The sequence below is a fragment of the Ambystoma mexicanum genome, chromosome 4q (genome assembly GCF_040938575.1).
Source record: "Ambystoma mexicanum isolate Mex_15411 chromosome 4q, UKY_AmexF1_1, whole genome shotgun sequence".
Classification (NCBI taxonomy): domain Eukaryota; kingdom Metazoa; phylum Chordata; class Amphibia; order Caudata; family Ambystomatidae; genus Ambystoma; species Ambystoma mexicanum.
In genome coordinates, this window is record NC_090928.1 from 1,132,793,385 (window position 1) to 1,132,817,050 (window position 23,666).

At 43.8% G+C, this 23,666-nt stretch overlaps 1 protein-coding gene and 1 long non-coding RNA gene across 4 annotated transcripts in view; one reads left to right on the forward strand and one right to left on the reverse strand.

Annotated features, from left to right (window-relative positions):
* TOGARAM2 (TOG array regulator of axonemal microtubules 2) overlaps positions 1-23,666 on the reverse strand; it is a 717,735-nt gene that overhangs the window by 300,135 nt on the left and 393,934 nt on the right. The gene's annotated exons all lie outside the window — the stretch shown is intronic.
* On the forward strand, positions 17,283-18,719 carry LOC138467154 (uncharacterized). The gene is made up of 2 exons (XR_011268079.1): positions 17,283-17,410; positions 17,841-18,719. It is a non-coding gene; the product is annotated as an uncharacterized lncRNA (long non-coding RNA).

The following is a 23,666-nucleotide window of genomic DNA, read 5'->3' on the forward strand; positions in this document are numbered from 1 at the left end:
GAAGCCACCGCAGGTTTACACTACTCTAGTAACCATATTAACCAATACCTCAATGACCCAGCTCTCTGGCTGGAACACTTCGCCAGGAAACCTACTCCTAACCAACCTTGCCCCCTCCTTCTTAGAAGCAATAGACTAGGCACTAGATTCCGCCTACGAAACTCCCGCAACAACGCCACCAAGCAAACCTCACTTACACCGCCTGGCTCACCCTCACCCACCGCTACATGCAAATCCACTACCACAGGGGTTAAACTGCCTGTGTTCAAGGGCGCCTTTATCAACGCTAGATCTCTCACAGCACGCACATTAGACATTGCTGACCTCATCACCACCTCTGACCTTGACTTCATCACTATATCCGAAACTTGGCTACATGCCGCATCTGGCCCCTCACTATCCCTGGCCTTACCGCCTGACTACGGCATCACGCGATGTGACTGCACCACTGCCCAATCCAGAAGCGGTGGCGTGGCCTTCATCCATAAAAAGTCTCTTGACCTAAGAGTGGTATCCGACTCCAAACTCGAATCAGCTGAGTCGTTGTCAGTCAAACTATCACTAACGCCTAACCAAACGGCCACCCTCCACCTTATCTATAGGCCCCCAGGTCCGGCACCGACCTTTGTCGGCGAAATATCCACTCTCTTCCTTGACAAAACTAAAAATAACTCACAAACAATCATCCTAGGCGACCTCAACTTAGGTCTTGGTGACCCAAAAGATGCCGTAGCAATAGATCTGGAGAATGTTCTAACTGACCTCGGCTTCACCTTGTACATTCAAGAACCCACCCATATCAAAGGCAGGACCATTGACTGGTTAGCAGGCGCTAACTGCAATATCAAGGTTCTTGACAATACCCCTTGCTTATGGTCTGACCATCACATCATAACTTTTAATATTGAAGCAACCCTGCGAGCCCTGACACTGATAGCCCCAGCACTCCCTACTAGAAGTAAAAAGGACATAACTAAGGAAAAACTCCTCCCACTGTTACTCCCTTCCCTCAATGCGGCTACTAACACCTGCTCTGATCCCACCTCCCTAGCAGACACCTATAACCAAACTATGCTCACGGCCATAGACTCTATAGCACCCATCAAACTTTGGAAGGCCAAACCACGAGCACATCTTAATCCATGGTTCACCCCACAGTTAAGAATGCTCCGCAAAGCCAAACGCTGTGCAGAAAATCGCTTGAAAAGCCACCCTTCTGATGAGCATAAAGATGGTTTCCTTCTTGCCTCACTCACCTACAAAGATGCTATCATCACCGCTAAAAAAGAGTCTCTTAACAATCGTATTCTGCAAGCTGATTCGAATACAAAGGAACTTTTCAGAATACTAAAAGAGCTAGAAACTCCAGTCTCCCCCCCATACACCTGCACGAAAGATAGTAAATGGTGTGCTAACATTCAAGCAGCCTTACTAAATAAAATCTCTACGCTACAATCTAAAATTAAAGACAAGCAGGACAGTCTGAAGCTCGACAACCGCTCACTCTCCCCTGCTAGGGCCCCCCCTCTAGACACTGCTAACACCAAACCATTTGCCTTCTCACCACTCACCGTTACCGAGGTAGAAAACATCAGCTTGAGAATTAAATCATCCAACTGCCAAGGTGACCCTTGCCCAGCTCCTATCATTAAGGACTCTGCCCATGATCTGCCCCCATTCATTACAGCCTTCATCAATTCCTCCTTTAAAACAGGTATTATCCCGGACAACCATAAGGACGCTTGGGTGATCCCACTGCTCAAAAAACCTTCCCTAGACCCAAGTATACCTACTAACTTCTGACCTATCACCACGGTACCGTTTTTGCTTAAGATTCTTGACCGCGCAGCATACCTTCAGATCCAAGACTACTTAGAATCTAACAATCTGCTAGGTCTACGGAAATCCGGATTTCGGCCCAGACACAGGACGGAAACTGCTTTAATAGACTTAAAAACCCAAATTGAGGTATTGAAGGATAAGGGCAAACTAGCAATGCTACTACTCCTCGACCTCTCTGCGCATTTGATCTGGTCAGCCACCAAATCCTATGCAGGCACCTCCACTCTGCTGCCAACTTCTCGTCCTCTGCTGTGGCCTGGATCAAATCCTTTTTGAGCAATAGATCCATGAGGGTCTTTGCACCATCCGCAGCCGTGGACCCCTCCCCAATTCACTGCGGCGTACCTCAGGGATCCTGCGTGTCACCTACACTTTATAACATTTTCACGAAACCACTCTTTGATGTGCTTGACTATCTGGGTGTCTCCTACACTAACTATGCAGACGACACCCAGATACTCATTCCCATCACAGGTGATTATCTAGCTGACACCAAGGCCCTTAACAACGTCTACCTGGTCATCCAAGCCTGGATGGCCCAACACCAGTTATGCCTAAATGACGATAAGTCGGAGCTCCTTATCTTGGGCACCTCATAACGCCTGAGCAAACTAGAACCGCCCTATTAGTCATTCACCATAGACGGCAATACCATAAGAGTCTCGAAAGATACCAAAACATTAGGTTTCTACCTTGATGCCACCCTATCCTTATCTAGACAAATAAATGCAGTCAGATCTGCCTCTGCATACACGTGCAAACTTATTGCAGCCTGCCGACCGTTTCCTACCACCCCTAACAGTGTCACACTAGCTAGAACTCTCCTTATGGCTAAAATTGATTATTGTAGTGCTCTTTACTTAGGTACTAGCCAAGAGAACCTGAACAAACTCCAAACAACCCAGAACAATGCCATACAAGCTGCCCTTAACATCCCCCGCAACCACCACATTTCAGAATCCAGAACTAACCTAAAGTGGCTACATGTCAAGCAGAGAATCTCACTAAAAACACTTGCCCTTATGCACAAATGCTTGGCTAACAAGGCCCCTATCTACCTCTGCAGTCGGCTGTCTCGCCATTCGACCGCCCAACCTTTAAGAACTGCCCAGACTCACTGTCTCTCGACCCCTAGGTTTAAACTTCAAAAAGCGGGGGCACTAGCTTCCCTGTCCTAGCCTCAAAGCTATGGAACTCCCTCCCCGCTACAATCAGAGCTGAAGACTCTTTCAACACATTCAAGGTCAAAACTAAATCTTGGCTTTTTGACCAGCACTAAGACATGCTCTGCGCCCTTGTCTTACATACTCTGGCCCGCTGACCTCCGTTACTACTTCTGCACACCCTATGGGTATATCCACTGTTAAGCCTAGCGGCACTGTAATCACTGTAATATATGTAGTTAGAAACACTGTTAATATTCTGTTCATGTAATTTTTGTCTGTATATATGCATTATTGTAACTTTGCACAAATTGCGCCCTGATGCCTCCGGGCCTGATGGCTTGCGCGTTATATATAAAACAAATACAAATACATGTAGTTGACTCGAAAGCTAGTCACTATTTAGTCTCATCTGGTCTGGTGCTGAGGTCTGCCTTTCTCACAGGGGGCTGGCTCTGGCAGCAGGCATTGTGACATGACAACTCCATTGCAATAACATGTCATTTCCTTATTACAGGTCGTATACATGTAATACAAATATTAGTTACATGCTTGCATGCAGATAATTCAGGCTTCAATGCACTAAATGTCACAGAGCCGTTCTGTGACATATAAAGAATGCAGCCGCAGTGCTGTGGGAATTGACTATTAGATCTATTTCATTTTTATATTGCACCACTCGCCCAAAGGCCTCAGGGTGCTCATAAGACAGACACACAAGAAACAAGGAAGGTCAATCAGTAGATGGAGCAGAGAGGCAACGAGACATTTAACCTATTTCTCTGTCAAAGAGGAATGTCTTTAGGCGGTTTTTGAAATGAGCAGTTGACGCGCTTTCTCTAAGGTCCGGAGGAAGTGCGTTCCACAGGGCGGGTGCCCAAGCATTGAAAGTCGCACCACCAATTTTTTGGAGAATGGCTTGCGGTTGGTGAAGTCTAATAGTGTTGTTAGAACGTAAAATATGTCTAAATGGAATCTTATTTACTCTAGAAGAAAGATAAAAACCATAACCAGGCCTTTAAACCGGAAGCCAATGCAGCTTCCTACGGGCCTCGGACACCTGGGATTGGTGCTTCAAACCACAAACTGCACGTACTGCACCATTTTGTGTTATCTGCAACGTACCTATGCTAGTGTGAGAGGCCCCTGCCAACAAGCTGTTGCAATAATATAGTTTTGTGTTAACAATAGCAGCAGCAATCAAGGCTCGAATAACCCCAGCTAGGTAGGGGCGAATCTGCCACAGCAGATAGACAAAGTAGGAACAAGAGGATTAATGATAAGAAACTTGTTTTTTGAAGGATAAACGGGAGTAAAAAAACTCCCAGTGTTTTAATAGAGTCAGAGACTTCAAATGCATTGCCAGCAATTATGAAGCTTTTATATTCGGAGTGTAGTTCTTTCATTTTTTGTTGTGTGCCAAGAATAAGCACCTCTGTTTTCGAATTATTCAGGGCTTAAGAATTCCCAGCCATCCAGGTTTGTACGGCTAAAAATACTTCATTGACTCTTTCAGAATCATTGATATGAGAACCAGAGAGCTTCAAAACAATCTTGGTATTGTCTGCATAATTTGCAAACTGTACCCCCAAAGAAACAAGAAGCTCACATAGAGGTTTAGAGTACATGTTAAAAAGTAAGGGCGATAGACAGGAACCCTGTGGGACTCCACATGTGAGCGACGTTCTTCGTGATTGGGCATTCCCTTTGACCACATTCGCGGTTTTTGGTCCAAGAAATGATTTCAACCAGTAAGTGGCAGAGGGGGCACATTTACCTTCTTCGATCAATATATCTGCCAAAAGGGTGTTATCGACTTAATCGAATGCAGCAGAAAGATCTGACAGTAAAAGTAGTGCCATACTGGCATCCTCGATTATGCCGGCAATGTTGGATTTTAAGTCCAGAAAAGCGGTCTCTGTCCTGTAATTAGAATGAAAACCAGGCTGTTCCGAAGCAATATCTTGTTGCTCTACAAATGTTTGGTATTGACTATATGCTATTTTATCCAATATTTTTAGCACAAACGGAACATTTGTGATAGGCCTATAATTACCCGCATCAGTTGGAGCAAGGTTCTCCTTTTTCAACAACGGTGTGATCCATGCCTCTTTAAGGTCTGGAACAAGAGCTTCCCGAAAAAGAGCGATTAATGAATCTAGTAACCCATGGTACAAGGGTCCTAAAAAAGACCTTAAACAAAGGAGCAGGAGAAATGTCCCCCTTACGTGATGTTGGATTCAACTGATGTGCTACATCCATAACCTCCTTTTCCGATAACTCTTTAAAGGTAAACAACGGAGCAACAGGATCACGTCCATTACTAAAAGAAGGCATACCGTCAACTGTAATCTGTGCTGTTTTCATTTGAGCAAAAATGCCTTGTTCGTGGTTTAATGCTTTCTGGACAAAACCATCATGAATGCACTGCCACCAGTCACTGTCAATAATCATTGAGGATTCGACTGTAGTCTCCTGTAGCTCCTGTAAGATTGAAAACAGTTCTTTAGGTCTTCATTTCGTCAATTCTATCCTGGAGTTAAGTTTAGTTTCTTTTGCTTTAAAAATGGTAGACTTAAAAGACTTAGATGCGTGTTTATACCCTGCAAGATTAATATCTGAAGGATTTTTTCCGCAAGATGCGCTCAGCTTTGCGTTTCACCGATCTGGCACTTAAAACTCCGGTGTACCCCATACGCTTAATAGGACAGACTTCTTCCGACTCACAGATCTTATTGGCGCTACTATATCCAAAGCTTGATTCGTTGCTTTTCTGAAAAGATGAAGAAACTCCTCAAGAGAAATATTATCTTCCAAAGAAGGGCATCACTAAAGCCTCAAAAGCCTCGCCCCTCACTTTGCTACAACTCCTAAATGGAACCGCAACCGGTAATTTATTTGCCTGAGAGTTTTTGTCAAGAAGATAAGGGAGACATACCTCAAAGGACAGAAAGCAGTGTTCTGACCAGATACAGTCATCCACTAATATAGGGGACATCTTTTAATTTTCTGATAAAAACCCAACCCAAGATGTTACCGCCCTTATGAGTAGGAAGATTAACATGCTGAATAAAACCCATGGATTGAAGCATTTGTAAAATAGATGCTGCATAATGGTCCATTGGATAGTTAGCCCACAAATTAAAATCACCCAACACTAAGCGAGCCGATTAGTGTCTGGAAATGCTGCCCAAAAAGGCAAGAAGGTGTTCCTAAAACCTCGGCATCTCCATAGGACGTCTATATAATAACAGTAAGCTGAATGTACGGACAGGTTTAATATTAAGTTTTAAAAGCATGGCGTCACAGTGATCAAAATGTGGGTCATCAGATATATCAAATGTAAGGTCTTGCCCAAAGATTAGCGCCCCCGCCCCCCTCTATTCCTTACACAATCAATATGAAGGGACAAGTAACCAGCCGGAGTGGTCAGTTGCAAAGCATGATGGGCAGCCTCATGGAGCCATGTCTCGGTAACGGCTAATACGTCAAGATGAGATTCCACAATGAGATCAGCCACTTCAAATGTCAAACCACAATGTCTACCTCCAACCACAGTAATTGAGTGACTGCCATTTTAGCAATGAAAGATTGGCCTACCCAGCAGGCACAATCTGCAAACACCAATATCTTAAGTCCTTGCAGCGGATTCCTTCTACCACCTCGCCTACAATATCCCCTAGGATCATAGTCCATCCAGCCGCCAGGCGAAGCAGAGGTAGTGATTGCAAATGCCAACCTCCCCAGTCCCGACTTCATATAGCCCAACAGCCCCAATTAGCAAGTATCTGTCACACAATGTTCCATGCAGGCCCCTAAATAGCCTACCCACCCAAGCTAACACATCAGGACCCAGGCGCCTTTCAGACCTGGTCACCTCCACTGCGTGTCTTATTTCATCACCTAGTGGACATCAGAAATACACCTGGAACTCGACTACTCATAAAGACAAAACATCAAATAAGGTAGGCTGCCATCACAAAGTTGGTATTGTGCTACACCCGGTTTTGATATCAAGTCTGAAGACATCCACAGTGGTCCACACAACACATGAGTATATTAAAGACTCATAGCATTCCCCCACACGCTAACAAGTCAGAAGCCCGATCTAGGAATCATCCCCAAATGATGACACTGGGACCCGAAGACCTAAATACCAAATTCAAGTTGCTTAAGTTCTGCACAACCCAGTAGCCAGATGCTATTTTCAGGGCTTAGGCATGGAAATCATCTTCTGGTACACTGACACCAAGGCCTGTGGCCCACACACATCACATGTTGCACAGAAACGGGTACATTATTACAACAGGAGAACTCTGGAGATTAGAAGGACTTGAACAAATCCTGCCTCATCAAACCGTACACTCTTATTAAGACACCTAGGCCAACAAAAGCACTGCTGGTGATGAAGTCAATACTTAATCACAACCAAGCAATGGATCAAAGCACTTCCTAGATGCCAAGGTCAAAGATGTGAATTCCGGGCTGTCAACCAAGTTATCCAACATCTCTTTATGACTAGTGTCCCGCAGATCGCGTCTTCCCTGGCCAAGGTCTCAGGCCTAATCGCATTAGATGCCACAGTGTCCTTGCCCAGGAGCCGCCCATGCCAAGACTTTAAACAGGCAGTTCACCATCAAGCCACCAAGGACCAGACCTGCGCCCTGTGGGCAAAGCATAACTGGCTTCTGACGAAAGCCTGGAGACCGTGCTCTACCAAATAAGTATGATGGCAACATTCGGGACGGCTCTGTTATAGGCCAGAGTTTGGTCTTCTGAGGATGAATACGTTTCCAAGGCTCCACTCCAGGATGCCTTGAGCTTTGGATGCACCGAGGCCATGTCATGGTTCAGGCATAGGAGGAGAAGACTTGACAAGTTGCAACTGATCGACTTGAGGAAATCATCAGACAGTACAGCACCCTCCGATATCAAGCTAAAAAAACAAAAGTCCTGAGAATGTGTTACCTGAGTAAAAGCCGAATCAGCTAAGAAACATCTCTGGCAAAGGGCCGGGTACCATATTTGGAGGATATTTTGTGACCTGCAATGTCCTGCTTATGTATGGAATTTTAGTTTGGCATCTTTCCAGTGATAAGGGGGGTGGGCAAATGGGTGGAAGTTGAGCCCCAGGAGAGACCCACTTTCCTTTTCTGTGTGGACAATACAATATTCTAAGGCACAGCTTGCTTACGCGCCTTTTGCTCGAGGCCGGCATCACCCATCTTCAAAAGGCCCTTATTTGGGTCAGATCTGCTGCCAGCTCTGTGTTGCCTTGGCCATCTCACCCTTGATTTAGGAGAGGTGCAAAGTGGGCCACCCTTTATTGGATGGCCAAGGCGAGCAGCAGGACTAGCCGGACTCTGAGATGTTGTCACTTGTTCTTATATTCTGCTTTCCCTGAAACAGATTCATCTATTAAACCCTGTTATTCCTCATAGTTTTAGATTTGTAATTGTATGTTTTAAGGCTAGTTTTTAATCTTTTGTAAAAGAAAATGTTGCAATAATTTTAGAATATTGTAGTGTCTTGCATTTCCTTCCTAAGTTCCAACAGAGTCAGTTGAAAAGATACTTGGGTGGTGGGGACGGGTGGGTCTTCTTCCCATGATATGCACTTGAACTATATGTATCCAAGACCTGAATAAATGAACTACATGTACCTACACCTGAAGAGTACGTCTTTCATTACTACACATATGTTGGTAGTTTATTTTTTTATTTAATGTTATATAATTATAAAATAAACTTTAACATAATTAATCAGTTGCGAACAGACAAAAGCATAAAATAAGTGGAATAATTATCAAACTCATACATGTATGATACAATTCAATCTCAAATTCCACTAAATTATATATTCATGAGTTACAATGATCAAAACCACAATACAAATCAGAATTATAAAATGTCATCAACGTTAATTAAAAAAAATGGTGCCCTCAAGTCCAATGATTTCACATAAAAAAGAGGGAACCAAGGGACTCATTGCCCTTGGGTGTCTTAACCGACTCAAGAGTACTCAAACTGCAAAAAGTACAAAAAAGCCAGTTACTGCCAGCACCCTTGAAGTTCTCCTTCCCGATAGACAATAGCTCCAGAATGCTTCCCCCTCACCCAAACATAGCAACTTTTGAAATATTTGGAAATAAATCAATTGCATTACACACTGTAAATACACGTTTCAAGGACTCCACTAGGCCTTATTCCTTGCAGAATCTATATTCCACTTGCCCTGGTTGGAACAAGCTGTACCTTGCCATAACTTCTCTGTTTAGAACCAAATCCCATTCCAACCTTAGAAAGCAACGCCTGCTCCTCCTGTCAGGGTAGATTGCAAGATAAGGGACTAAGATTCCTACTCGTTTCTGTTCTCCACTTAAGTGTTTCAGTGAATCGTAGCCACGCATTTCATTCATGGTTCCCACCCAATCAGTTTCGTACAGTATTTGTTTTACTCTCCCGGGATTGGTTAGCAGGTCTAGATTGAATAAGCCTATTCACTTAAAGGAGAGTTCCGGGACTTTTTTTTTATTGTCCCTACGGTTCGGCCATGTGTTTTTAAGCATAACTCGGTAGATCGTGGAAAACTTTCCTATGGACCTTACCCGACTTTTCGTCCATTAACGCACTCGAAATCAGCCGCCATTTTCTGATAATCCTATCACTTGCCGCATCGCCCTGGCTCACCTGCTTTTGCGGCACTAAATCAAATCCCCCGCCCCCGAGGCTGACATCAGCAGACGCGTACCGCCCATTTCCCCAACGCCAAAGCACGTTTCGTGTCAACAATCGCTGCGCCTCAGCTAATGAAGTGTCGCCATGGAAACGGCAGGACGCCTCTTTCCTCAATAAGTATAAACACACCGTTTCACAACACACAGCAGCAGATTTTCGATTCCATTACTCTCGCTGTGTTACTTTGAGTATTCTGTGACTCGTTTCTGTGCTCTGGTCAGCTACCTTCGTTGATTGTAGCCCGTGTGAACAGATACCAGTACCACCGCTATAAATTATTTTACTTTCTTTACCACACAATGGCTACAATAATGCCGTATATGTACGAGCCCGAGTACACCGAGGAAGAACTACTGGAAAGGCAAGCACGCGAAAACGATGGGGATTCGGACGGCAGTTGGGAGGACCAGTCAACGGATGAAGAGCCTGGACCATGTCGCATGGACGGCGTCTCCACCTGGTGCACGTGCAATCGTTGCGAGCTAATGCCAACTGAGGAGGAGAACTGCTGCTGCCGTGAAAATTCCGGGTGCTTGGCCTACATTTCGGAAGGCGAGCCAAGTCCGCAATGCATCACCGAGCTGCCAGAGTTCAGGGAAGCCTGCCTCTCACGGACAGTGTTGAGGATGATGATGGTGCTTATGCACGAACTTTGCGGCACTGTTCGTCCGCGTAATCCGAGTAACGAGTAAGTATACTCTGGTTGTGATGTCAGTGATGCCACTACTATTTCATGGTCGTCTCCCACATATAAAACTACATCTACATATCATTCGAATGCATGTAAATTGGTTCCATGTTGTGCATTTTCTAGATAGAATTTTTTTCAAAGCAGAATGACATTTTTGTACCTGAATCGACAGTGATAAGAAAGTTGTCATTTTAATACAGTTTGCATCTTTCATTTTCACAGGTGGTACAGGCTGGTGGCCTATCGTTGCTTCACTTGGTGGCTTCACGGGAGGCTCGGACACCGCGTTCGGAGAGTAATACCTGCCTGTGCGGTACTTGCCATTAGACAACATTTCCCCAGCGACAGTGGACAATACCGCGGCTTTTCCCGGGATGTGCTGCAACCGCAACTTTACAATGTGTAATGTTTATTATTTATGTTCAATTGAAATTAAGATCTAAAATAAAACCCAACATATATTTTAACAATGGTTGTTTTGATTTTTTAAATGAATCTAGTGTGTCTCCATTGAATAGTCTTCCTGTGCCTTGTCTTGTCACACCACATGTCTCCGGCCAGCATCCTCCCTCACGCTGGCCGCCCACCTTCAATCCACATAACCGTTGAACCCATATGCAGCAGACATACATATGTTATTTTGCGGGTTGGCATCAAGCCTCCCGGCCTTGCCTCCTCCCCCAAAAATGCTTACCACACCACTTTGTTCAGGGTCTCCAGGGTGAACTGCACCCATATATTCTCCTGGGAGGCTGAGGTATTTATAAACTCACCCCCCTGCCTTCCATGTACTAGATCCTGCAGCCTGCCTCTTACATGCAGTTAGATGGCCTCTCCTTGGTGAGGCCCTACGGCAAACGAGTCTTGTCTGCACGACCACCGCCCGCACCGGGGTACTTGCGCTGGCAAGTGGAGCTGTCAGGGAGCGATAAAGGCCAAGAGGTGCCAAAGACCATGTACACTTCAAAGTGGTCTATAGAGCATGGGTTGTTGTTCCCATGTCTACCGCCAGACCCCGTGTCTCCTGCCAAGCATCTCCCCTCACGCGGGACGCCCCCCTGCAATCCACATAAGTGTGTCTCCATTCACGAGTCTTCCTGTGTCTTGTCTGCACGACCACCGCCCCAATCCACCCCCCGCCCTATCAAAGGCAGTTCGCACCGGGGTACTTGCGCTGGCAAGTGGAGCTGTCAGGGAGCGATAAAGGCCAAGAGGTGCCAAAGACCATGTACACTTCAAAGTGGTCTATAGAGCATGGGTTGTTGTTCCCATGTCTACCGCCAGACCCCGTGTCTCCTGCCAAGCATCTCCCCTCACGCGGGACGCCCCCCTGCAATCCACATAAGTGTGTCTCCATTCACGAGTCTTCCTGTGTCTTGTCTGCACGACCACCGCCCCAATCCACCCCCCGCCCTATCAAAGGCAGTTCGCACCGGGGTACTTGCGCTGGCAAGTGGAGCTGTCAGGGAGCGATAAAGGCCAAGAGGTGCCAAAGACCATGTACACTTCAAAGTGGTCTATAGAGCATGGGTTGTTGTTCCCATGTCTACCGCCAGACCCCGTGTCTCCTGCCAAGCATCTCCCCTCACGCGGGACGCCCCCCTGCAATCCACATAAGTGTGTCTCCATTCACGAGTCTTCCTGTGTCTTGTCTGCACGACCACCGCCCCAATCCACCCCCCGCCCTATCAAAGGCAGTTCGCACCGGGGTACTTGCGCTGGCAAGTGGAGCTGTCAGGGAGCGATAAAGGCCAAGAGGTGCCAAAGACCATGTACACTTCAAAGTGGTCTATAGAGCATGGGTTGTTGTTCCCATGTCTACCGCCAGACCCCGTGTCTCCTGCCAAGCATCTCCCCTCACGCTGGACGGCCCCCTGCAATCCACATAAGTGTGTCTCCATTCACGAGTCTTCCTGTGTCTTGTCTGCACGACCACCGCCCCAATCCACCCCCCGCCCTATCAAAGGCAGTTCGCACCGGGGTACTTGTGCTGGCAAGTGGAGCTGTCAGGGAGCGATAAAGGCCAAGAGGTGCCAAAGACCATGTACACTTCAAAGTGGTCTATAGAGCATGGGTTGTTGTTCCCATGTCTACCGCCAGACCCCGTGTCTCCTGCCAAGCATCTCCCCTCACGCGGGACGCCCCCCTGCAAACCGCATAATGCCACGACATATACACGTCATTCATTCACAAACACACCCCTGTTTCGAATTCTTTATAACCCACTTCATATTTCTAATGAGAACTTCTTTGCGCTTTGCTAGTCAACCCGTGAAGGTGCTGGTTGTCTGCTCTTCGTCTCTGTGAACTTCCGTGACCACTTTGAGCAAACTCATCAGTTTGCAACCTGTGAACTGCTCCCTGTTCTACGACAAGAAACTACTCTGATCCCTGCATCTAACTGTTTGCTCGTCAAGGTAAGGCCATGTACCATACTCATTTTGCGTCCAATTTCTTTTCGTTCAAGACAGTACATGCAAGGAACTAGTCACATGTTCTGAGTTTAGTCAAATTATTTTTGTATTTTTTTAAAGTTATTCAAATACTTATCCGCATGTGAATACCGTGTATAGTTCCAAAAACCAAAACATACCTTGCATTGAACCTTTTATGTATTTAATTTTTTAACACATTGGTATTCATAGAGAATTGTTGATCTTTACTTTTCAGAACTTTCCACAATGCCTGCCTGTTCCATTGGCGGTTGTCCTTCGAAGACCCATAATAAATCTGAAGGTACTATAATGCATGTTTTCCCTAAGACAATAGATCAGATAAGAGAATGGGTCCGATATTGCGGATATCCACCCTCTGAGCTTGAAAGTAGAGTCCTAGAAGTCTTTGCGGACAAGAGGGGTGATCGATACCGCATCTGCAGCAGGCACTTTACCTCTGACATGTACTCCACATCATTGCTAATAAAGAAGAACACACCGCGAGCGAGGCGAAAATTGCTCTCAACCGCTATTCCCACTCTATTCGTCCACATCCCTCCACTGGTGAGTCAAGTTTACGTATTTATCTCTCGGCCTTGCGGTAGTGTGTAGCATTAGCTAACAATAATTTCCCCATTTATGTATCCACTCAATATGAAGGCGGAAGATTCTCCATCCGTGTCGTTATTGCAGTCATCAGCCACTTCAAGCGCCTATCGGGTAATATTACTAGGCTATTCTGCCACTGACTTGTTTTAGGCATGTAAATCAATAGTTTTAATTTATCGTGTAATTATTTTACCTAATGGTACACCCTTGTACTCGTCCTCTAGTCTTTGTTTTCAGTTATAATTATTGTTATCCAAAATAATTCAAGTACTGTCTTTCAGGGAGATGCTGAGGAGTCCAACGTATTGACGACTACCGTTGATGTCACTCAGATGCTCGAGGTACGTTTCAGAACAGTTCCATCGATGGAGATCATCAGATCTTGCATTCTTGTAGCGTGATTGTTACACACAATGTTTCTTTCGTTTTTAGCCATTGATATGTCCTTCTGTCGTCGCCCTCCTATGTGTCTTCTTTTTTCAATATTGTGTTCATTACTAATGAAAGTCCTATGTTTCAGGGAGTCGATGGAGCATTAGTCCAAGAAGAAGGGGGAGCGTGCAGTTACGGGTCGGCGCAACAGCTTGCAGAAGTGTGCACCGCAGTTACATCGTCCCTTGATGTTCTTATGCATTTCGAGGTATGGATACTGACAGCTCGATCAAGCGAGATCATATGACGTGATTACATCCGCTATACTTCCTTCTTTATTAACGCAAGTACTATGTTTCAGGGAGATGACGGAGCTTCTTCTACAAGAACATCACCCCTAGTAGTTGATGCAGATCTCTGGGTGGTGACACTTCCAACGATCGAGCAAATCGAATCATATTTAGATATCCATTATTTATTTTAGACAACTGATCATTTGTGCAGGTCTATTTAGATGAGCCGTTGACGCCTGCACAAAGTGTATGTTCTTTTTAACAAAATAGAAAACCATACTAATGCAATTACTGTGTTTCAGGGAGTTACTGAAGCATCATCTTCAATAATATCATCAATGGAAGTCTATGAGGAGCCCGAGGTATGGATCTTGACAGTTCCATCTAACTAGATCAACAATGCGTGAATAATTGTCGTTTGAATGTTCTACACAAAGCGTTCATTCGTGTTTTGCTATTGAGATGTACGTGGGTATTGGTCCCCAAGTACATTTTGTGTTTTCGATATTATTATACATATTAATGAAAGTTCTATGTTTCAGGGAGTCCATGGAGCGTCAGTGCGTGATGGATGTGCTTATCAGGAAAACATAGTCGTTGCAGCGCAAGAGGAAGTGGAGACATGCACACACGAGTCGGAGCAACAGCGTCCTGATGTTGAAGTTCGAGGCAAGAAAGTTTCAAAGAAAAGAAAGCAAAAGAAGGTTACTGTCCTGGTCACTATATTATGTTGTTTTTCACTGTTAATAGTTCAATACTGTAAGTTGTGTTTAAACTGAACACCCCTTTTCCAATCTGTCCTCTAGTTGCGAGTGGGTGTACGAACTAGATCTACACAGACAGTGAAGCAAACGAGAGATGTTGCTTGTCAAACCTTTTGGCAGGGACTTGAGACTGGAGAAGCATCGTGCCAATGGGAAGAATATGAAGTGATTGACAACGGAGCTATACCACCACCAGCCATTGATAGTGAATGTCCTCGTGGTAGTTCGGATGCAGTCGGAGATCAATTCACAGAATCCACACCCGCAAAAACTAAGACGGCGAGAAAGTTGAAGAAATTGTTTTATTCACCCATCGCCGGAGAAGGAACAGATGTTGCAATGGAAGAGAATGAAGTAGACGACAATGAAACACCATCAATATCACTGAACATAGCGGAAGACGATATCAGAGATTCTACCTTTCATGTGAGTGACATGTCCTCAACGTTACAGGCCGAACCAGCTGGGATGCAGAGTGATAGTATAAGGAAAGAGGCCAAATTCATTGTATTCGATAGTTGTTTGATTGATATTATTATTCGGATTAAATGTGGGCATTTGGTAGGTGGGGAAGTATGTGGGGAGCCATTGATTAATGTGACTCGTGCAATTCGAGGCACTAACCTTAAAATACATGCCACCTGTACAAAATATCATCCTTTCACATGGTCTGCACAACCTATGCTGGGACAACTGCCAGCAGGCAATCTACTTTGTGCAGCGGCTGCACTTTTTAGTGGTTCAAGTTTTAAAAAATTAGAGTCTTTCTTTCAGTTTGTGGGAATCCATTTCATTGCGAAAACTCAGTTCTACAAATACCAAACCGATTATCTATTTCCAGCCATTAGCGAAGCTTGGAGAATGGAAAAAATGTCTATTGATAGTACATTCGCGGGCAAACGGTTCAGGCTAGCCGGTGATGGACAGTGCGACAGCCCAGGATTTTCAGCCAAGTACTGCACCTACCACTTTCAGGACATGGAAAGTAAGAAAATTGTGAGTTCGGTGGTCGTGCAGGTGTCACAAAGTACATCCTCAGTGGCCATGGAGAAAGTTGGCTTTGTAGCATCATTGCAAGAACTACAATCGCGGGGAATGGTGATCGACCTGATAGCCACGGACAGACACGTTTCAATTGCCAAGACAATGAGAGAACAGTACAAAAATATAAATCACCAATTTGACGTTTGGCATCTTGCAAAATCAATCAATAAAAAATTGTCGGCTGCAGGTAAAAAAAAAGAATTGCAAGGTATTTCACAGTGGTCCAAGTCAATCAGCAACCATCTTTGGTGGAGCTCAAAAACATGTGGAGGGTCGTTGGAAATTCTACTGGAAAAATGGCGGTCAGTAATGCCACACTGTACAAATGTTCACCGACGGAACACGAACCAACATTTCCACAATTGTGAACATGGCCATTTGTCCACAGAGGAGGCACGGAAGAAGAAGTGGTTGATTCCTTCATCACCCACTCACAAAGCCATTGAAAAGATTGTATTTGATAAAACTATAACAAAAGCTTTGAGGGGACTCACGGAATTCTGCCACACAGGAGATTTGGAGGTGTTCCACAATATGTGCCTAAAGTACAGGCCAAAACGATTGCATTTTGGCATGGAGGGCATGATAAATCGGACTCTTTTAGCGGTCTTGGCACATAACCATAATGTTGGCCGTCAACAAAGTAGGACGACCGGAACTTTAGGGACGCTTCGCTACAATAAGGCCTTCACTAAAAGAAGTAAACAATGGGTGATCAAACCAGTGTTTGAGGATATGCAATATGAGTTTATTGAGAAACTTATTGTTGACGTCCTAGATAGGCACATAAATGGAGTTGTGAACGAACCTGTGCAGGGGACAACTGCATTGCCACCCAACATTGCATCTGTTCCATGTCCACCTAAAGAAGAACTCATTGAGAAATACACATCACGGTTTAAATGATTGTAATTTGATTGTCTGTTCTCTCAAGTCTCCTCATGTCGCAGGCCCATTGAATATGTGTATCTATGTATTGTGTAAATAAAAGTGATTGCTCAGTGTACATGCAATGTGTCTCTCCACCCTTGTTCATTTGCGCATTAAATTAAACCAAACAGTAATATAAATCATTTTTCAATAAATATAGAATCTCTCCGTATTTATGGTTCTGTGTGGCTGCAAAGCACGCAGACAAAATGCAAAGATGGAGTGTAAATTTCAAGTCCTGTGAGAATGCCTTACACTGAATGTAGCTAACTTGGAATGTGTGCTCGTTCGAAGTGAAGGTCAGCTGCTTTGATTTTTTCTCGGGTACCAGAATGGCCCACGACTCAGAATAAGGTTCTATTGTATTTTGACCTTGACAGGCCTGGACCACGTAAGAAACGATAATGAATATAATTTCAGAAACGAAAGCCATTTCATGTTCGTTCATTAGAAGAAATAACGTCGGCATAGAAGGAGTGGTATTTCGGGGCTGCCCTACGCACAGACGCAATGGAAAATGCAAATATAATGTAAGTAACTCTTTAGATGAGTTTATACCGCAATTTAATTACTATACAGTTGCTTTAAAGACGGGTTAAGTTGTACTTGTTCGTTCTATGTGGCATGTTGTTTTGTACCGCACACTATCTTGGGGAGAACCGTCTACTTTTACGGAAGCACCTCAAAACCTTTGCTTCTGCTTTCTCTCTCCCTCTCCCCTGCAACAACTGGTCCACTGTCTGCGATCTCGGTCCTGGGCCCTTCCACTCTCCACCTGCACTCCCTGTCAACCCCTGCACTGAGGGACTGTCTCAGTATCCTACAGCCCCCCCTTGACGTTTAAAACCCAGTTGCACTGTCCTAGCTATGAAATAATTTACCGACCGAATATATAAAATGAATAATTTTAATAAAGATCTGATGGTGAGACTAATTTCATTGTTTATGTTTTTCAAACAGGTACATCATGCATTACTGCATGTGTCACGAGTACCAGACACCGGCGGACGGCTTCTTTAACCGCCAGTTGCTTCTCCGCGTGAACAACGTTACCACCCTGACCATTTTATGGGACGATCGCCAAGTACAAGTATGCCCTTACGCGGTACTAACGGCTAGATGCAACATACAGACCATTGTGGTGGCCTAGTGCCTCGTTGTTGGAACAGCCATGCGATTATCAGTGCGACCGAAGAGCTTATTTTATCGTAAACCAACACCATGTCTACTGCACACGAACATCGCTTGCCTCAAGACGAAATATTTTGGATCGAGAGCAAATAAAAATTCATTTATCTAAGACCCTGTGTACAGCAAAGGAACATCGTGTGCCTCGAAACGAACTTTTCGGAACGTGAACAAATAAAAATGCAAATCGCTGAATATTCTCAAAACATTTGATGTCAAATAAATGTACTTTGCCAAATGTACAATCTTGCCGTTTGCTTTTAAACCACTGTTTCATATTCCGAATTGTGGCGCTGTATTGTGAGATGATCTAAGACCCTGTGTACAGCAAAGGAACATCGTGTGCCTCGAAACGGAACTTTTTGGAACATGTGCAAATAAAAATGCTAATCGCTGAATATTCTCAAAACATTTGATGTCAAATAAATGTACTTTGCCAAATGTACAATCTTGCCGTTTGCTTTTAAACCACTGTTTCATATTCCGAATTGTGGCGCTGTATTGTGAGATGATCTAAGACCCTGTGTACAGCAAAGGAACATCGTGTGCCTCGAAACGGAACTTTTTGGAACATGTGCAAATAAAAATGCTAATCGCTGAATATTCTCAAAACATTTGATGTCAAATAAATTTACTTTACCAAATTTACAATCTTGCGGTTCAATTTAAAAGTACAGTTTCATATTCCCAATTGTGGCGCGCTGTGTTGTTTGAGCTCATCTGTGTTGATTTCCTGGTTCTGTGTGGAGTCGCGTAGAAGACGCCTGGGCGCGTTTGCCTACGCAGCTCAGTCACGTCACGGATAGAGGCGGGGAATATGAATGTTTTGATCAAGTCTGTTTCAGGGGCGGGGGATTTGATTTAGTGCCGCAAAAGCAGGTGAGCCAGGGCGATGCGGCAAGTGATAGGATTATCAGAAAATGGCGGCTGATTTCGAGTGCGTTAATGGACGAAAAGTCGGGTAAGGTCCATAGGAAAGTTTTCCACGATCTACCGAGTTATGCTTAAAAACACATGGCCGAACCGTAGGGACAATAAAAAAAAAGTCCCGGAACTCTCCTTTAAGCAGGTCAGAACAAAAATACGCCAAATTCCAAAACAAATCTGTAGTACCATATAAAATGTGTGGGACTATTTTACCCTCATAAGACTTCAGGATGGGAACTAGGGAACACTTTCTGAACCTTACATCAACTCTGCACAACTGGTTAGAGAGTGCTTTTACACAGGTTTTTAACCATTGCTTTACTTGTAATATTTGGGGTTTAGCAGTAATAGGGAATCCTAGGTAGATAAAGCTTTAACCTTCTCTAAACGATCAAGTCCAACTCTCCAGGGGAATCTAGTAGTTTTTTTCTTTTTTGTACAATGCATCACTTTAGTTTCGTTTGGATTAACTTTAAGGGAATGAGACTGCCCATGGTTTGTGAAGGTGGTAAGCAAGTGTTGCAAGCCGATCTCAGTGCAATCAAATATCAAGGAGTCGTCAGCATAAGCCACCCAAGTTGGCTTCAAATTGCAGTCTTCTGGCGTGGCAAACGCTGCAGGCTCCAGAAACTCTCCAATGTCTGACATATAGAGGTTGAACAGGAAGGATGCCAAAACGCAACCCTGCCTGGCCCCTCTAAAGCTAGAAAGGTTGCAGGACAAGAACCCGGATAAGGCCTCGGCCTCGGCACCTTATCTGCACATCAGATTCAGTATCTGGTATTTCCATCGAAACATGAATCATTGAATAAAAATCCAACGAAAACTATCCATTCAAATTCATTTCCATCGAAAAGCATTTTCATTGAATCATTTTCCTTGGATTTTAGGTTTAGGTTAAGGGTTAGGGTTAGAGTTAAGGTTAGGGTTGGGTTGTGGGGTGCCCTTGGGGGTTGGGTGGGGTTGGCCCTCCCTAATAAACAATCAACACTAAAACGTTACATGGAGCTGACCAGTGCCGAAATACTTTAAAGAATTCAGCACTGGACAGCTCCATGTAACATGTTAACGTTAGGTGTGTTTCATCGAATTTCCATGCATAAAATGTAAAGTGTTTATGCATCGAAACCCTTTTTGATGAAAGGATTTTGATGCATAAACACTTTGCATTGTATGTACGGTAATTCGATGGAACATAGTTCGTTGAATATGTTTCGATGCATTCCATCTTCGATGGAATGCATTCGATGGAAAGACCATAAATAATTAGATTCATTGTGCAAGCCAATTAATAAATGCCACAGTCTTTGTGGGATTCCCCACCTTTTCAATTTTGCCCACAAATGGCCAGGGTCCAGCGCATTAAACACAGTGGAAGGGTCAATGCTGGCCATAAAAACGGATTCATATTTAATATACCCTTTTCCTCCAGGTTGTTTTGTTTAGGCTTCCTCCTGTCTGCTACACAGAGAGAATAGCCGCCCCCCCCCCTCCATTGCATAACAACTATGCATGATCAGGATTGCCAGCAGAAACTAGATTTCTAATATTAATCCAACACACTGTAGTAGTGTAAAAAGATCGGTTTCTCCATGTGCTGCTACATGTATTTAAATGTACATTTAATTCGAATTGATATATGTATATATGCACACAGAAATGCTACTTAGCTGAGAAATGGTTGTTTTTAAAGAATGATCGAATTATGTACGGGACATATTTGTCAAAAAATTGTGTCCTTGCAATGATGAACCCTTTTGTATGTGATCAGTGAGAAAATAATGTAACTCTGATGAGGACACGATAACATACTGTGTATCACTTGAGGACATTATGAATATACAAGAGACAGGATTCCATCCCCGCATAAAGCTGTGTTATAGCCCTACACAGATAATATGGCCCACGTTTCCATGGGCCAATATATGGTGGTCACAAATACTTCATCTAACTTAGAATATGATGTGCCATTAGTCCCGTTTTTGTCCGCGAAAAGATTTAAGATTCTTTTGTGTGTGCAAGAAAAACGTTTATTATTCCACAATTATGGACGATTTTACACGTGCCGGAAAGCTGTTTACCCTATGTATATAGACATGTCCTGTGGATAGAGATATACACGTTAGTTGCCCTATCCAAGATGGCTGTTTAGGTAGCCTGAGGCAAGATGGCCGTTAAACCATAGAGTCCACTTTGCCCATCTTGGCTAGCATTCATGCTATCGAGTCACTTTAGCAGATAGCGTTGTAACAGTAACACCAGCTCACTGGAACTTAGATGCATTGCGCAGACACAGTGAAGCTTTGATGTATGCTGCTTTGAAGTAACTAAGGTGAGAGGCGATTTTTGTAAAAACAAACTAAACAAGTGCTGTTTGGTAAGAATAATGCATATATTTTGCAGCACTCGTGTTTTTAAGAAACTCTGCACGTTCGTTGCTGTCCTTGACTCTAAAGGTGTCCATAACTTAGAAACACTGCGCAGACACAGTTCTGTTGGATGTAGCTATTGAATAATCAAGACGATAGGCGCTTTTTGTAAAGCCTATGAAACAAGTGCTGCTTTGTTAAGAATAATGAATGTGCTTAGTCGCACACGTGCGCTAGGAAACTTTGCACGCCCGTTGCTGTACTTAGTTTCAAAGATGTTCATACCATCCCTTGAGAAGTTTATATAGCTCATAACATCAACGGTTGTTTTTGAGTCAAAAATAATGTATGGATTTAATATTTTTCGTGTACACTTATAGCGCATTTGCCTATTATTTGCAGATTGTATATAAGCCAATGCTTAAATAGTTAATGTGCTATTTGGTGCGCTCTCCTCCAAGATGTTTTCTGAGCAGTGATGGTCCACAGCAAAGTGTGGTAAGATCATGCACAAAGAAAAATGGGCTATAAGGGGATTTCTTCACCCTCTTTTCACCCTTGTCCACCTATAGACTTTTTGATCTAGGCTATGGAGTTCCCCCGTGCCTGTTGTTTATCACTCCCTCACCCCTTTACCTTTCCCTTACCCTTCCCTTTCATGTTTTATGTTAGAATAGGCATATTTTTGGACACACTTAGTTGTCCCTTTCAATAAGTAAGCCTAGTGATATCAAATGATACACCCATAATTAGTAATAGAGGTACAGTAGTATACAATTCGAGAATTTGGATGGTACATTATGTAACCACTCCTCTTTCTGTTTTTCTTTGATCTATACCCTATAGGAATAGGAATACACACGTAAGGGCGCAAGACAGCGTTCCCAGAACAGGCAATCAAGACCTTATCAAACAAAGTCCTGATGAAGATAACCAGAATGAGATATGGTTATGAAACCGGTCGACTCTGATATAGCATGAGCAGGACTCATGTGTTTTTAGATCTATGTGTAGAATGGTTGCCATAGACTGTGTTAAAAACTCTAGACATTATATTATGTCATATGTCTACACTAAGTTTTAGATCCTTAGAAAGGACCCTTCGCTCAGAGGTGCCTTTATAATCTAAGTGTCGTGTGTTCACAGTACAAGTTGTTGGAATTTTCTATTTGCTGGCACCTGAGTGGCCATTAAAGTATTCATACACTGACGTGCAGATATAGCACTAGAAAAATCCAAGTACATTGGCATTATCTAATGTAAAATGCCTTATATGTTTCTTTTGTTGTGACTTATATACTTGATTCTGTGTTTTAATTGTTGGAAGTGACAAAATTGAACTTCCTCTCTATGTTGGAGATCATCATCAACATATTATAAAAGTTTTGTACTGCTCGACTGCTCTGATGAAATGTTTTTACATATTAAATCTGTTTAGTAAAACCACTTTCTCTATAGATCGTGATTGAGTGTGACGATATATTTATAAATTCCCGGTAAGAATGGAAATAAAAACCTCATTATAGGTATAAATAGACTCACCCTTGGTGTTCTCATATTTAATAAACCAGACCTGGGTTAGTTTACACTTTAGAATGAATTCATCCAAAGATGTACCCAGAAATCTTTGAAAACCAGTCTGCCATTTTGTGATCTTACCCAGGTCTTTTTGCCAACTCTCAAGGTGCTCCAACAGCAGGGCCACAAAGACCTTGCTGTCGGCACCGAGAATGGCTATCGCTTGGTAGTTTCTGGTTTCCAAACGGGAGCCTTTCTTAAATAATGAAACGATGTACGCTTTAGACCAGGATCTGGGAAAACTGGATGAGTTCGCCACTTGCTCAAATAAAATTGACAGAATCGAGACCCAAGCAGGGGGTTACCCTTAAATAGGAGGTTGGAAACTTTATTGGGGCCCGGGGCTCTAGATGTACTAATCTTTAAAATGATTTCTTCAATGTGCTCTGGGTTCACTGTCACACTTCCAGTTCCACCTTGGGGGACCACAACAACACTTTGATTCCCACCACATGAGTCGGGCAATGCGAATTACTCATGATAGTGAGTTACCCACTCCTGCTCAGATACTGCATTCATATGGGAATTAGGCTACAGTGAGTCAAGATCACTCAGTAGTCTCCAGAACGCCTGCAAGTTTTTATTTCGCAGGACGGAGAGCATCCCTCTGACTGCCTACGGCTCAATTTCTCCATAGCCAGTTCCTGTACTCTTGTTTCACTCAAGACAACTTGTTCATTTGACAACTCAGTTCCTGAGGGGAAGACCGACCTCGTTCTTATCT